Source organism: Acromyrmex echinatior, chromosome 4 (assembly GCF_024713525.1).
Source record: "Acromyrmex echinatior isolate Ae372 chromosome 4, ASM2471352v2, whole genome shotgun sequence".
Lineage (NCBI taxonomy): Eukaryota > Metazoa > Arthropoda > Insecta > Hymenoptera > Formicidae > Acromyrmex > Acromyrmex echinatior.
Genome location: NC_141855.1, coordinates 3,047,914 through 3,065,332, shown reverse-complemented (window position 1 = coordinate 3,065,332; position 17,419 = coordinate 3,047,914). Strand labels below are relative to the sequence as shown.

The following is a 17,419-nucleotide window of genomic DNA, read 5'->3' as shown; positions in this document are numbered from 1 at the left end:
TTTAAATAAATCTTGCATAATTATCGGATTTATTACACTTTTGCTAATTATGACAACTCATATTTATATTTATAATTTGTTACATAAATTTTGTAGGAAATAGCATATCAGATGACATATTCCAAATAAAGTTTTGTATTAGAGCACACACGGTTTAATAATTACATTTTAATTACAGATCAATTCAGAATGTGTATGTGTACTGAGTTGATTACGAAAAGCGGAACTGTTACTCTCGTAAAATTTGATGTTATTAAAATACTGTACGATTACAGTCCATAATATTACATTACATACGACAAGATTGAATATCATGTTATTAAATGTCTCTATTAAGTGATATGAAATCAGATTGTAAAAATAGGTAGGCTACGAAATATTAAAAAAGAGTAACATTTGTGCAATCTGTAGTAACAAAACTCTGTTTTTATTTAAATAACATTTAATATTAAAAGTATATGAATATAGGCCAAATGTATATTTCAATTTCTATTTAAACGATATTTTAAAAAGAAAAATAAAATAGGTAATATATCTAAATTAACAAATTTTATTTTGCTTTATAAATAATTAATTTTTATTTCACTTAGATAATACAAAATATCTTGATTCAATTTATATTATTCATATAAGATAAAAATATACCATAAAAGAATTCATACATACATATGTATATATATATGTGTGTATATATATATATATATATATATATATATATATATATATATATATAAGTACAAATTCAGTATTCTATCAGTCTATATCAGCTCGAGTAAAATTTTTATCTATGATCGTATATACATATATATATATATATATATATATATATATATATACCATATATATACATATATATGTAATTTATATATGATTATACCTTATTATATGTTATATTATGAACAATTTGATAATGCAGATAATGTTTGTCCGAACTCCTATATACTTATTACATATATACGGAGAAATTATCTATTTATGTCATATTATGCATAATATAATATATTTTGCATGATATAAATTATATATGATTATATCTTATTACATATTATCATATATTTATGTATACAAACAAATGTTACTTTATACTAAATTATGCACATAATATAATATGTGATAAGATATAATCATAATTTTGACTAGGATAAATCCTCTAATTCTTGATTCTGAATATAATTATAAGACTAATTGCAGAAACATGATTCATTAAACAGCAAGTTAATGTCATTAATAATAGCAATACTAAATTATTAGATGATTCTTACTTAAATTTACTTAAAAGAATCTCTAATAAACATTTTTTTATTAATGTCAACGATTATCGTATGTTTAATTTCATTGTGACTTATATTACATATCTTCACAAAAAAAATACTCATGATGCTCAATCTAACAACAGTATGTACCTGTACAGTTATATTTTATTATGTTTACTCATAGATTCTTTTAATTTTAGAAAAAATCACTTCACAGTTAAGTTATTCTATTAAATGTTGAATTGTATGACTTTATTCTCTTTCTCATATTTCATTATTATCGATCATTGTATCAGTAAGCGATTTGTCTTTTATATGTCGTTTATAGAATGAGATTACGTTCGACAATCAGAAAATTACGCGAGTAAAGAGGATGTACAATAAGTGGTAGAGAGAAGAATGAACTAATATGTGTACATTATTCAATAACGAGAAAAAAAAAACGATTGACTTACATTTATACACGGAGTATTATCATAAAAACGGTTTCAACAGGAATATTTTACAGTGTAATACTCATCTTTAACTTTGGGATACTTACACTTTTACTTTGGGGAACATATATCTATAGCTTCCGTATTATGCAATTATTATAATTTTATTTGATTTAACAACTTATATGTGTTCAATATTGATCTATGAATAAATTATGATGATTATTATTAGTACAAGTCTGTATTTTATTTAGTTAAAATTATTAATATGTTATATTTCTTATTAATATGTTCTCAATTATTTTTTGAAAAATCTTTCTTAAGCTTGACAATTTATGTACAAAATACTTAATAAATTAGTTATAGTAGTTTTAACTTGTAAGAATAAATATTTATATATACATGCACGCTCGTACGCATCTTTATCTCTATATTTGTTTATATTTTGTATAGATTTATATTATATATTATAAATATGATTTTTACAAAAAGATCCATTATCCTTAATGAAATAATAAATGTCATTATCCACCGCTGTGCGGTGGAGTTCCAATCACATTAACACTACGTTAAAGCGAAAATATACATGTAAATTATAAAAGTGCACATAATTAATATCAAAAAACTGTTATCTTACACATAAATTGTTTATAAATAATTAATTCTTCCAAAGTAATTAACCAATGAAATTAAAAATTATAACTTACATCACATGGTTGCTCCACTGAGACTCGATGCTTCCCTAAGGTAATCTCTCTTTTCAGACTTATTCGTTGCATTTTCACACAATACAATATTCGCGAAAACATGGTTAATTACGACCGTGCGAACTGATAATTACAATGGAATAATCACCTGTACCTTTTACATGGCATTTCCAACGTTAATCACACTCAATGTACATTTTATCTACAAGAGTAAAAAATACCATATTTGGTCAAGGTGATTTTTTTTAAGTCTAATAATGTTTCTTGTAAATTTATACAATTTCCAATTCAAACTATCTGTGCACTGATTATTTGTTAATCTTAAAACACTATCCTAAATCAAAGCTAAAATAGTAATATTATAAATTAAATTGACAAGCAATATATATTATTGCTGCAAATGAGCATCTCAGAAAGCTGTTAATGATTTGATGCGATTTAGGACTGTGTTTCAAGACTGATAAATAATTAGCGCTCAATTAACTTAAACTAGAAATTGTATAAATTCCTCGATAAATTTACAAAAAATATTATTGAGCACAATGAATTGTTTTGACCGAATGACATTTTTTACTCATGTGTATTTAATCTCATCGGTCTATTTTCACATAAAATTGTACATTTTGCTTATTTTTTTACGAATTTGACATATAATATTTAAAATTGTAGAAAAACAAGTTTTACCATCGTGTTTTGATTGATAATTTCAGAAATTAGTACAACGAATGAAATGTCAAACAGACAGTTTTGACAAATCACGATATAAACATCAAATTTATATTTCGCGGTTGATAAATATTAAAATACAGACTTGATTGCAACCGTGTTGATTAACTAAATCCATGGTAAAAATTTTGATACATTATGTTAATAAAGTTAAGTTAATTTTTAATAAAGATGAATTTCCACCACAAGTTTTTTAAGAATAGAATGGTGCGTCCGCGTACTCATTTGTTTTCAAAATATTCATAATTAAAAAAATCGCTTGGACACAAATGACCTCCGTTTACATGGTGAAAGTTAATTATATTTAAAACATAAATTACTGTTTAAATAAATCGTTAAGGAAATCTTTTTATTAAAAGATAAAGAAAAGAAAGAAATAGAAATCCTACGAACAATACATGCATTTGCAAAATGTGAAAAAAAATTTTTTATAAATGCTAAATATCAAATTCATCGACAACAGAATAATTTTATCGAATAGAACTTTTATTCTCTCGTTCCGATCGATTCGAAAGCCGGTAATATGTATTAATTGAGTAACAACATGCCCATTTTATACTAGATATATACATATATGCTACTATATGCATAAAAGTTATAACGAAATCTTTAGATACTCGTAATTTCGTATTATAGTTATTTTGATACGTAATCAATGTTGAGGTAGATCTATGACGAAGAAACATTATCTATCGATTTCCTTGTAAGAATATTATCAATATAAACGTAATTAATGTATATTAAAATTAATGAATTTTTAAAAATACGATATCAAAAATAATAAAATTATTGATTAAAGAAATACAAAAGAAAAGCGATTTGATATCTGAATCTAATATATATTAAAAAATTTCCAATTATATTATGTGTCGCAATTATATTGTAATAATAAAAAGGGAATTGAAAAAGTTTTTCTTGAATGACAAATAAAACTGTAATTCTAATTTTATTAAATTCCAAGAAAATACAATTTGATCATACTTATACGTTTTTACATATACTTACTCTCTTTTTTCCTGACAAGTGGATCATTAATCACACATTGTCGCTCAACTGCATCATGTGACTGCTCACATCTGCAACTTGCAATTTCGATCGAGCGATTATGGCCAAGCGGGCACGCGTAAACGCCGTAAATTGCATAACCCTTGCGGCCGTGCATCGATGGCGTTGCCGTTAATACAGTCGCCGATAACAAGAAGTGTCGTGCACTTGAATGCTCGCGCATCGGAATTCTCGAACGTATTAATTGGATGGAAATATTTCCAAGATGGTATTCCATAGGCAATTAAACCAGGAAGACATTGTACGAGATGTGTATGAATAAAAGAAGTACATGTCGATAAATACAATACAAATCGAAGATCGAAATTCTTCTCAGCTTTAGAGAATTCAGAGTTCAGAGATTACAAATAGCAAATAGTTTCAATAATTTGTTCGATACGCTCATACGATAATTCACGGTTATGAATAATTGGATCCGGCGAGGGTCGAACGTAGTGAATAATCCGGGGAAACATAAGCCGTGCGGATTACGAGCTTAGTATTCAGATGTTAACTCAACCATGTAATCTAGTGAATCCTTTCTTGATTAAACTATCAAAAAGATGGATTTTTTTGCAGAGTTTGTAGGAATTGTTCAAAATATGAAAATTGATAGAAAAAGTGTTTTTTAATATTTTTATCCTAAAGTGCAGAGTATACAAAAAAATGGATGTTTTCCTTAATTATAATTTGCTTTTTACCTTTTCTTTTTCACTATCTTTCTTAATATTTTTGTATTATGTAAACATTACTATTACAGAGAAAGCACGATCTGATTGAAATTCGCTAAATTTTCGTGAAAGTTCTGTAATATCGAAATAGAATTCTAAAGTTTATTGAAAGTTTGTTGAAAAAACAAAAAGGGTTTCAATAAACCCGTAATATTTTAAAGAATTAACCCACGGTTCTCCTTTCTACTGAAGAAAAGTACGGTTGGAACTCAGAAAAATTCAAACAGAGCGGGCAGTTTCAATAAACGCGTATTCGGCGGCCTGTGCGAGTCGCATTTGAAAAATGCATGAAAATTTCGCCAAGGGAAATCAAAAAAGCGGACTCGTAAGTTAGCGGGATAGCAAACGAGACGCGTGTAATATATATATATATATATATATGTGCATATGTGTACATATCAACGTATATACGCCATCGATATCTTGAGTTTGTATATTTACAATTCATCGTAAAGAACAATACCTAGTTGCGATAAATTATTATGGAACTTTGAAATTTTTTTTCTTTAAATAGTATTTATTTGCGATATCAGAAGAATAATTTTTACTACACTAGTGTGTAAAAAGTCAACAAGTACTTGAAATCGAGATCCTCAAATAATTGTATTATTTATGATGTAGCATATTTTTTAATATACAATAGAAAACGGATTGTTACAATAAAAATACTTACTCTGAATAAAATCAGTTAAATCTTACTATTAAAAAAATTGATGATTTATAGTTATTGCCTTTATAATAGAATTATCACAAATTGATATATTGAGTGATGTTGATTAGCATATAATCCCTCTTTATAAAATTATTTCTCATATTTTTATATATTTTTAAATACAATGTGATTGTAACATACAAACACAGAAGTATTTTTTTTGGCTATTTTTTTGTTTCCCTTATTTATTAATCTAATAAATAACTCAATATACAATTGGTAAAATAATTAATATAAACAATTTTTAATAAAATTATTACATAAGTGCTTCAAATATTATTATAAGAAATATGTTGTAATAAAAAAAAATCTTAAAAAATATTCTCAACAATATATCATATTTGTAAAATGTCGTTTACCTTTAAATGTTATTTTTATAAATTAATTTATGTCCATTTTATTAAAATTCTCTGTACAGATATAATCTTTTCTTGCAAATACATCATGTGGCAGGAGCTAACAAGAGGCTTGTCACAACTGTCTGAAATCAATTCGATTCTCCTTGAAATGTGTTGTTTAAACACAAAGATTGTTTAAACACTAAGAGACATGCATTTTTTTATATCAGCTCAATCTCAGATTTAATGTGTAAAACAACCCTTCAAAGCTAATATTTACATTTCTATCAATTATCAGCGACAATAAGATATACAAAAAAATGTTTTAGAAAACTTTTATGACTTTTTATATATTTTATAACTATATACTTAGAATTTTCAAAAATTTGATATTTTGAAAATGATCTTATCCTTTTTAAGTTGTGAAGGGTTGTTTAATTCCTCAAATCTCAAATCAGGCTGATATTTAAAAAAAACGTAACTTTCAGAATTTTATATTTCACAACATGTTTCAAGAAGAAACCCGCGAATTTCAAACAGTTGTGACAGGTCCCTTGTAAAATATTTCGAGAGTCGCCCAACTATCGATTGGTGTAAAGAAATCGCGCATCTCTCATCAAACAATTCGTTCTCAAAGGGAAGCAAGCCCGCGCTCTGAACTTTTAAAAACATCCTCACAAGAACGAAACTAACTTACAAAAGTGCCTATCTATTCACCTAACCCTCCCTCACCTCTTGCCATCTCTTTTTTCTGTTTCAGGATTTCTCGATAGTGATATGGGAACCCAAGGCGGTACGGCATCCCTTCGAACATCGTCCATTTATACTCCCAGATGCATTATCCGATGGAGCGCGTCTTCTGTAACCCCTTTTCCATCTTACTAAGTTGTAAGAAACTAAGGTAAGGAGTCACTTTTCTCTCTCGTGGAAAGTCGGATGCCTTCGGCAGGAGGGGAGGTGAGATGGACTCGCTTCGCGTGGAAAGTCATTACGCAAGGAGACGAGGGTTTGGAATAGTTCTTAACATTGTATGTACACTGAGAGAGAACTGTACTAAATTATAATAAATTATTGTTTGAATGAATATACTAATAATAATATTTATTTATGGAAACTAAATACTTATTAAATAAAATATAATAATAGGTAGGTAAATCAAATTAATAATTCTTGTACCAAATAAATATATGTTTACATGTTATATATGTTTCAGTAAATATTCAACTGCACTATTCGCACTATTTTAATGAATAAATATTCATTAAAATTTAATACATTTTTCTCTCAGTGTAGCAGAAATAAGACATTATTTATTAAATTTATTTTATAAATAACGTTTTAACGGATGACAATCGACGATAAATAAAACTTGTTGAAAGTCACTCAAAGTCATAAGCTTGTATGCTAATATGTGTCAAGATCAAGGTCATCGGAGCGCAATCCTCTATTCATTTTTATCCTTTTAGCAGTATAATAAACAACACTGCGTTTTACATAAAAAAATTTAAATTGGAAAATAATAAATTAATAAAATTTGTCCTTTTATAATTTTTCTGCTATTGAAAAATATCTCTAAAGGATAAAAAGAGTTAAAAGTATTATAATTGAATACTTTATATTTATTTGAAACATACTGGTCCTTCAATATTTTGGGGGGGACAGATAAAACCAAATATATCTTTTCTTCAATCATTCATCCCTTTTCGATTAAAAAGACCGACCGCGACAGTTTCTTTTTTTTATTGAAGAGGATGACGAGTAAGAATGAAAGAAGGTGGCCGCGTGCAACTCCAGTCACGAGAACCAATCACGGCATAGATAATAATCGCATGGTGGCGCACGCCAACTTAGCGGGGATGGGTGACTTTAATTGTCGAGCAGAGATCGATTTGTCACCACTAGGTGGGCTATCGTGCGCACGAACTACTTTTCGCTCCCTTTTTTTCTACCTCACCCTTTCGTTCTTTCTCGAGCTCTCTTTGGTGCTCTTTGGTGCAAAACGTGAGTGCGTTTCCACGCTACGGAAACATTTATCGTTATTACACTACGTGATCATCGCATCACTTTCAAAGCCATCTAAATCGAATATGAAATCCAATGCGTGAGTGAAATTCTTCGACACGCTTTTGTGACACGTTTATACTTTTTATTTTTATCCAGCGGAATGTTGTCGTTTTTTATTCGATTGATCCTAAAAATCGCAGAAAAACAAAATAAATTATCTTCGCGTTATTTGTAATTTTATAATTAATTAAAATAGTAAGATAGTATTTACTCTTTGCAATTACAATTCTCTTTCAAATGATCAATTTTGAGATATATAAAATGATTTTTTAATTGTATACGTAATTATATACATTATTCAAATCAAATTATGTAATAATATTCAAATTATTTTAATATTCAGCGTTAAAAATTTAATTTTTAACATACAATCTTCCAGATAGAAATATTTTTCACATTTTGAGAAATGTTTAAGGCATTATAACATCACTAATCCTTTATAAGATTTGAACCAAAGGTTAGGAGGATTATATCTTTTTTTTAAAGTCTATTCAAATCGGCGAATTTTTTCTTTTTTACTATTGGCAGTTTGTCTTCATAACGGCTCTTATCTCGCGACAATTTGCGCACGGGCGTGCTCCATTATCGATTTCGCTTCATTTCACGGCTAGAAAGCAGCGAGCGCAGAAAACGGTGAGGCGTATAGGAACGCAGCATTCCACATCGGAATCGTCGCGATGTTTGCGGACGATGGACGGTTATTCGAGTTTCCATTTTCTCAGTCGAAAAAGAAAAACCACATTTGTTCGGTTATATTACAAATATTCTTTTTGCCTTGAAATCTCAACCAATCGATAGATATTTTTTTTCTTTACAAAAACAATTTTAATTTAAATTACCAAATTAGAATATAATTTAATTGATTACTTACTATGTCATAATATTATCTTGTTAATATTTATAGTCACACTCAAATATAAATCAAAAATAAATTTATATATTTATGTGCTTGCGACATTTTATATTTTGAAATTAGTTTCTCAATATTTTTGGTTTTAAAATTTCATAACGTGAGTACAAATCTGGATGTTTTCAATCCAAAAGTTGTTAAGAATTTAAGAGTTTTCAGAATCTCCTGTTAAAAACAAAATGACAAATCTAAATCAAGGTATTTGTAATTTACTTTACAATTAGAGGATGTTTAAAGATTGTTTAATTATTTGCGAGATGCTTGCTCAGTGAGCGAACTCTCAGCAGGCGTCCACAAAGATCGTGAGAGGACTTCGAAAGTAACTGCGAGCTAGTTATCGATTATCGAGTTCCTGCATTTTACATCCGACCATTTTCACGATCGACAGGAGAAACCGAAGGAACGCGGGCGTTTCACGAGAGAATCGTTCAACGTCTATCGGCGATCGACGGGTATTCGAGTTTTCCGAGCGCGAAGTAATTTCTAAGGAGCAAATTGCACTTACAAATGCATGAAGTCGGGCTTTTCCGCCGCTCTGCGTCTGTTCGCAATCTTAGAATCTTGATCATGTTAGAATCGACAAGACTAATAAGATCGGCGAGATTGTAAGATTACTCAAGGTGCGTAAAATGATCTATGACCGATTTTTTTCACGAGAAAATTCACCATATTTTCATTCATCCACGAGTATTTCGTGAATATAGATTTTTATTTTTGGTTAATATGACATTTGACATTAATATGACATTTGGTTAATATGACTTTTATAATGAAACGTAAGATAACAATTTATATTAAAATATATAATTCAGTTAAAACTTGATGAAAACAATAAAGTTTCATCCGTACAGTTATATCAATTCTAAAATTTAATCTTTTACAAGAATGATTATCCTTTATTGCTCAGAAACTTTTTAAAAAAAAATCTAAAGTTGAAAAATAATTTTATTTTACATTAATAAACGGAAATGAGTGATTAAATGAAATGCTTCATATATAATTAAATCAAATAATCTTATTAATATTAATAATTAAAAATTCAATAACATTTAATAATCTAATTAGTACTTACATCATAAAAAGAAGAAATAAAAAAAGAAAAGACAGAGTGAGAGAAAGAGATGGAAAGAGAACAAGAGAAAGAACATTTACAGTATTGTTCCAAAAGCAGTGAAAATTCTGGAACAGCCCACATAATCGTCCGCTATTTGTTTACCAAATTAAACGGACGACAAGAGTGAGCGGAGTCGCGATGCAGCTGCAACGGATCTCCAGTAAGATTTATGTAAATTAAATGAGAAGGAATCCTACAGAGAGGGCATGCGTTTTCAACGTTTAGTCGGCAAAATCCAGGAGCCTTTAACTCGATCTGCAGTCACCCATTTATAGCGAATTTACGACGGTTTTAGATTAAATGCAATTGTCCCACTGCACACGTCGTCCGATGCGAATTGTCTAATGCAATCACATTTCGTTTATCATCAGATTTGCAGAACATCAATAAGGCGTTACGCGAAATATAGTATATTCATTACGTTTACGTTATTAAAATACAATGTGTGCGATGTAATCTCCATTGTGCTATTCGTTGTGACATGTTGTGACATTTACATGTATACACACAAATACACATTAGCCATTATTGAAACTTTAATGTTTAATTACAAATGCTAATTAATAGTTTAACGGCAAGGTGCTTTATAAACTTGTTAATAAATTACGTTATTTTAATGAATGAAGTTGGCATAATCTTCAAAATGCGACAATAGATACCTAAACCATATTAAGTTTAACAATCAGAAATACACTTTATAATGATTATACTTATTATTAATCAGACAATTAATATTAATCAGAAAATATTTTCTTGAATTCTTTTTTAATAAAAATCCCGAATTTTTTAACATTAAATATTTTACAATATTTTAATAAATTAAAATTTTTATTAACTCAAATCGTTTTAAAAGTGTAATAATAGAACATTTTTAGGATTTATAGTTTCATATTTTTTGCGCGAAACGCGCAAATTTTTCGTGAAACAATATGTATTGTGAATCGCTTTAAATTTCTCGAGGCAAAACATAAATAAAGCGCGCCACATAATTGTATGCACGATGCTAAACGTCGATTCCATGCTTGTACATACGATCTCGTTAAGCACAGTTATTATAGTAGCTAGTCATTTTACATGTATCTAAAAGATAAGGGAAACTCTGTAATTACCGAAAAACTCGCATGTAACGCAAACTACACGCCCAGATTTTTCATGAATGCAGTTTGAAAAATAAAGTTTTGCTTCGGTAAATTGTCGAGTGAATTCGCAATATTGTGGCGAAACAACATAATTCGGGAATATGGTGCTTGTTGAACTTTTCCGCAAATGTCTCTCGTTACAATAAATTACTTTATACTTAAATTTATGTATTTTTGTTGAAGTAAATGTGAATCTATTATTTATGAAGTATCTTATTAGAATTTTGCTGATACATTTTACATATAGAATTACAAATTTGACGTCCCATGCAATTTCATGCAGCTGCAAACTATTCCCGCTTGAAATATGATGTATTCTGTAAATTAAAATGAAATACAATTTTAAATTTGCAAATAATTTAACAAAGAATAGGTCCATACATGGCGGTAATATTTTCATTACCGGATACTATTTTTTAAATGCCGCTTAACTGTCTTGAACGTTGAATAAATCTTTGTAACAAGACACGGAAACCCCCAAGGATCAGTATTTGTCATTGCGTACATATAGTTATGCACGACGTATTGTTTGTAAAATTATCGTCTCGAGGGAAATTCTCATTCCAAAAACGTAATACCGTAAGCAGTACACATGACAAAATACAATCTAAGCGTGGATTATTTCGAGTCCTTTTCTTGAATTTCATATTAAAAAGAAACTAGATTGTATTATATTTTTAAAGAAAGAGAAAAAGAGAGAAAGAGAGGGGAAAGAGAGAGATTCTGATTTTCTATAAGTTTCGAGCAACTAATACAAAAAAATTTGAAAGTAATAATGTATACCTGTATATTAACACACACACACACACACACGCGCGCGCGCGCGCGCGCGCGCACACACACACACACACACACACACACAGCACTCTGTCTACTTTATTAATATCTATCTATTTAATATACATACTTAAAATAATATATAATTTATATTTTTTATTTTGTAAATGCTGTTATCTTTTAATTGTTATTTTCTTAGCTTATGTTAGATTAATATCATTTGTCTTGCCAAGTTCTATATATTGTATAAAAATCTAGTTAATCTTAGTGCGCTTGATGGATGTAAAAAATTTGTAATTAAACTACAAATTGTATTTATTCAAAATTTTCACTTAAACATGTGTATCCGTATATTCATTTAAAACTGTGGATTATCAAAAATATTTATTCATATTAAAAAATATTATGATTATTTTATAAACATTCATATTCATTCAATGTATTTAAACAAAATGTAAACCAAAAAAGAAAGTCCAACAAATTGCTTTTTAAGTAATCAACATTTTAGTGTTCTAAATTTGATAACATATTATTAACAATTAGATAACATATTATTAAATCTTGTCTCTATAAAAATTGTAAGTGAATGGACCTTTAGTTAAATGGATAGAAAAACACAATTGTAATAATGATCGTTCTGTTACGCGTATATTCTTTTCATTAAGAATCTTTATTTTAGATCACATATATATATATATATATATATGTGTGTGAGTTATTCTTTTTATATTTGATTACGAACTTGGTTTCTCGGACGTAATGTTAATTGAGGAATTAGATGCAACAGAAATGTAACTTAAAAAAATATATATTTATAAAGTTTAAAGTCTGAATGTTATTTGTCTGCAGATTTTTATAGATTCTTGTTTACTCTATGCTTGCAAGTTATATGCAGATAATGCAGAGTGAGAGAAAATACGAAATTACTGATATTCATAATCATAGTCTCACAAAAATTCATTCAAATAAAAATATTTATTTGTTTTTTGACAAATATCAAGAACGTATTTACGGACACACACTTAGTTACTAATAATTGTTTTGGACATGAAAGTATAAATTACGCAACTACTTTGGAGAGTAGTACAATGAGTCCTGATTAATTAATGATTCTAGTGGCGCGTTAGAGAACAAGGTTTATCGATCGACTGTCTTATCGGTAACATCTGCGGAGTTTACGGATTATTTAAGCAGCCACTGCAAATGACTATATAAAGTTAGCGTTGAGCCCAACCCATATACATAATGCGTTCTATTAGAACAGGAAGTGATGTTTGCACGTCATAAAGCATCGTGCACACTGCATACCTTATTATTTCATCTCCGTTGTGATAAAAGCTTATATTTATACAATGTGCCATCCTAGAATTCGTAACGTTTGCAAGTAACCGTGCAGCAGCCAGATACAATAAATGTATCATAAATGCGCGAACGGCAGACGCTAATTAACATTCATGACGAGACGGTAATGAGCATTACTCTATAAATTTGCCGCAAACGAGGTTGCAGGATCTATAAATTTTTAGGATATGAATCTGTGAATCTAATTAGCTATTAATTATCTTCATTCGATTATATATTCTTTATTGATTCATGCAAAATTATATATATTACTCAAAATCCGATTCTTCTTCCGGTTTAATCTATTAATTCACTTGTACACATCGAAAAATTTGAAAGTATGTATTAAAATATTGCGTATAAGAAATGTAGTTAAAACATTTCCGACAACATTTCCATTAAAAGAGATTTGAAGAAAAAATATCTCATTTTTTAGAAGAAATATACGAAACGATCACGCGTGAACTTATTGCAAATGCGCAATATTACGCGATATAACAAGATTTACATGGGAAATAGCTTATCTGAATGTCTCGCGCTGGATATAACATTGTAGAGAAATGCATTATTTTTTACATATTTAAGATCGCTTCATCAGACTTTTGCGCGCACGTGAGTGCGTTTTTTAATTTCATGCAGTAGAAAGTGCATCAAAAAGAGCGATTTTTTTCTCAAATCGTGTTAGCTGCATATATTCGCTTATGTAGAATTAAAATTATAAAGAGAAACCATATAAATGGAGATATTAATGACGAGGCCATATTAATGACGTTGATAACACAGCGTCAATGCGACTTGTAAAATACATACATATAAAAAAAATTGATCGTTGAGTTAAGAATATACGAATAAAATTTCGTACCGTTGAAAAATTTTGCGACGTGGCATGTCCATATAAGTACAAAACAATAGATTATTTATACGTGGTTAGTACCAGATTTGCTAAAAATTGAAGTCAATGATTTTTGGCGTAATTCTGTTTCTATCTCTCTCTCTCTCTCTCTCTCTCTCTCTCTCTCTCTCTCTCTCTGTCTCTCATTTTACAAAATTATATCGTAAATTAATTGGATATTTATGCCAAATTTTTATGAAACAATGAATTATACTCTATTGTAATATATATATAATTGCAATAACAAAGAATTTCTAATAGGAACTTCATAATAAATATAAATAAATATTACATTTTGTATTTCGGAGGAAATAAAAAATAGATTTAAATAATAATAATTAAACTGCGTATCTTTCTGTTTCTCTCTTTCTCTAATGAAAAGCAATAAGTAATTATCTTATTTAACTTTCAAGCTAACTTTCTGCCAGGGTAAATTTTAAAAGAAAATTCTTTCCGATTTTATGTAATTAAGATTTATAAAAATTCTTTAATTTCCAATGTCAAATAGTATTAATTTACTTAACACTTTATTAATAAAAATACGACGATTTTTGCCTGTAATTAAAAACTATTCTTGAACGATATTTCTATCAATTATTTTTTTTCAAATTAAAAAGTCTATAAACAAATAAATAAATATATATATATATATATATATATATATATAGTTATATTAGGTGTTGGAATTAATTCGTAGCGTTTTTAATGAAAGAATGTTATTTATTTCACATGAGCATTAAAAAATACATTAATGAAAGTACTTCCCATCACTTGTAAAATACTACGAATTAATTCCAACACCTAATAGTAAATAATACACATTAATATTAAGTAATTTATTTAAATATAATGATACCTATAATATTTTATCTTTTACTGCATAAGAAAAAAATTAAGCAATTATTATCTACTCTTAATTTTTCCACAATGCAAAGTTCTAAATTAATTACTGCCGTGAAGTATTGAAAGTCTTCGCGTAAATTAGAAAGGCGTATAACTGAGCAAAGAAAACGTATTGTTCAGTAAACGAGAAGAGGCTTCATGCCTCTCACATATTGGAAATCCGATGTCCTGCGGCCGATAAAAAGTGCAATAACTCGTTACGATAACACGCATCTGTAAATCATGTTTTTTCACCGACGTAAATTCTCCACTGCACTATGAAGCCATTCGAGATCACTGTAATTCCACGATTAAACTGTAATAAGCTTTTCCTCACGCTCGTTGCTGATTACTAGTTCATTATTCGGTATTATATGGATAAACATGACGTTGTGAATAACAATAGCGCTGAAGTAAAGAATAGAATGGGATAATTATCATTATCATGCTTCTGATGATATCTATATAAATTACTACGTAATTTATTATCACGCTTTACTTAAGATTGCCAAGTATCTAAAGATTACTAACACATAATTTAGTTTTAATTACAGTTGGAATAATTGTAATTATATTCGTTAGTGTAATTTTATTTCGTGAAAGAACGTAGCATCAAAATAATTTTTTTCAAGAATCCAGCATTGTCTTAGAGTCGACAATAACTTTCAGTCTGTCGAGATATTTATATCATTGACGTAAAGTATTGCGGAATGGTGAGAAATGTCTTGCCTGTGGAATGTTGATATTGTGCAGGAAGCAGAAAGTACAACAATATCTTTCGATTCCGTTCCGTCGCGATAAATCGCAGTTTCCGCGTGCTGTAAATTCTTGTCAATGAAAATCCAGCTTCGTTCGTTTTCTATTTCCTATGGTGAAAAACTCGTCCGCGCTTTCAAACATTCAACTCACGATATAATAATAACGACTATATTTATTAATTTTTCTCAAATTTTTCAGAGATATTTATGTTGCATTAACAAAATTAAATTTGAATAAATAAAAAATTTAAGATCCGAATTTTTATTATTGAACTTATACGTCGCGAGAGGAACAATAAATCCTCCCAACTTCTTAGAGTTTATTTTTATTCTCGTTCATTGTTAACTTTTTCCTCCTTATCTGCCTTTTATTGTAGATCAATAAATTGGTCATTACTATGATTAACATTTTTCCATTTTTGTATTCTCACTTCAATTTGTTTTATTTACAACTGCGGCATAAATTTCGAATGCAGTTTGAAAGAGAGATTTTTTTAAAACTGTCTGCATTTCTCAATGCGGAGACGTTCCAACGGCGTCATTAAAATTAGCACAGGATAATGAGAACATCTCGATTGGTGATCCCGTCGGGTTCTCGATTAACGGACAAGCTCTCGAGAAGATTAAAGGCGATGCAGTTGAGAATCAGGCGCAGGCGCGTACTTAATGAAACATAATTTCGCATCCATTACAGCGTAAAAACGGCAGAAAAACGGCAGAAAAACGGCACTAACATACATTTTAATATGGCACGAGTTCAAAGGGGACGAAATTTGCGCAAGTTTCTGTGCCGGCAATATGCGCCACAAAAAACGAACACAGATTCATCCGACCTATTTAGAGAACTCCTGCAATTTTTATTTCGCCGCAGAATGCGCGGTTGTTCACGTCATTCTGCCCGCAATGCCGTTCGATCGTTAACTCTGGCGAAAGAAAAAAAAAAAGAATATTCGCGCATCTATAGCGTCGCGCTTAACACCTAAGCTTTAATCTTTTGAAGAAGTTTGCCTCATTTCGATTTCTCTCATATAAAATCCCAGACTTAATAGCTTAATGGAATTTTTATTGAAAATGACTGTAACATATTTCTCTTTCGACATTTTTAAGAATCTTTTCCTAAGCAAAACCATTAAACGTGATAAAGACGTTGTTCTCAAAGCCGATTATAAGATCTATAACAAGCGAAGTTAATTTAGCAAACTTTGTATGTATTTTCCATGAATTATCCACATTCAGGGCATTCCAATATTCCAATTTACTGCTCCCCAAGCGCAATAGAATATGGAGATATTCAAATTTGTCTAGCATAAAATACAAACCACTCGGTGTTTACATTTCACCAAATTTCAAAGGGTCGAATCTGGCTTTAATTACGAGCGGACGAATACATGAAAGAGATCTCGAAGTCGTAATGGTCGTCACAGGATCCATGATGTCCAGAGGACGTCAGGAATAAAATCGTCGGCTTTGATTCATATAATCGTCAAATTCGTCTGACCGCCCATGCCAGTACACGCTCGCAAACGCAGGTTCCCGTTTTTCCCAGCACCTTCATCTCGATAATTACTCTAGAGCAGAAAGTTGTTCTCTCACTCAG

The 17,419-nt window shown here is 29.3% G+C and overlaps 1 protein-coding gene across 1 annotated transcript in view; it reads right to left on the bottom strand.

Moving 5' to 3' along the window:
* Positions 1-17,419, bottom strand: part of Gfrl (Glial cell line-derived neurotrophic family receptor-like) — a 354,141-nt gene that overhangs the window by 209,459 nt on the left and 127,263 nt on the right. The gene's annotated exons all lie outside the window — the stretch shown is intronic.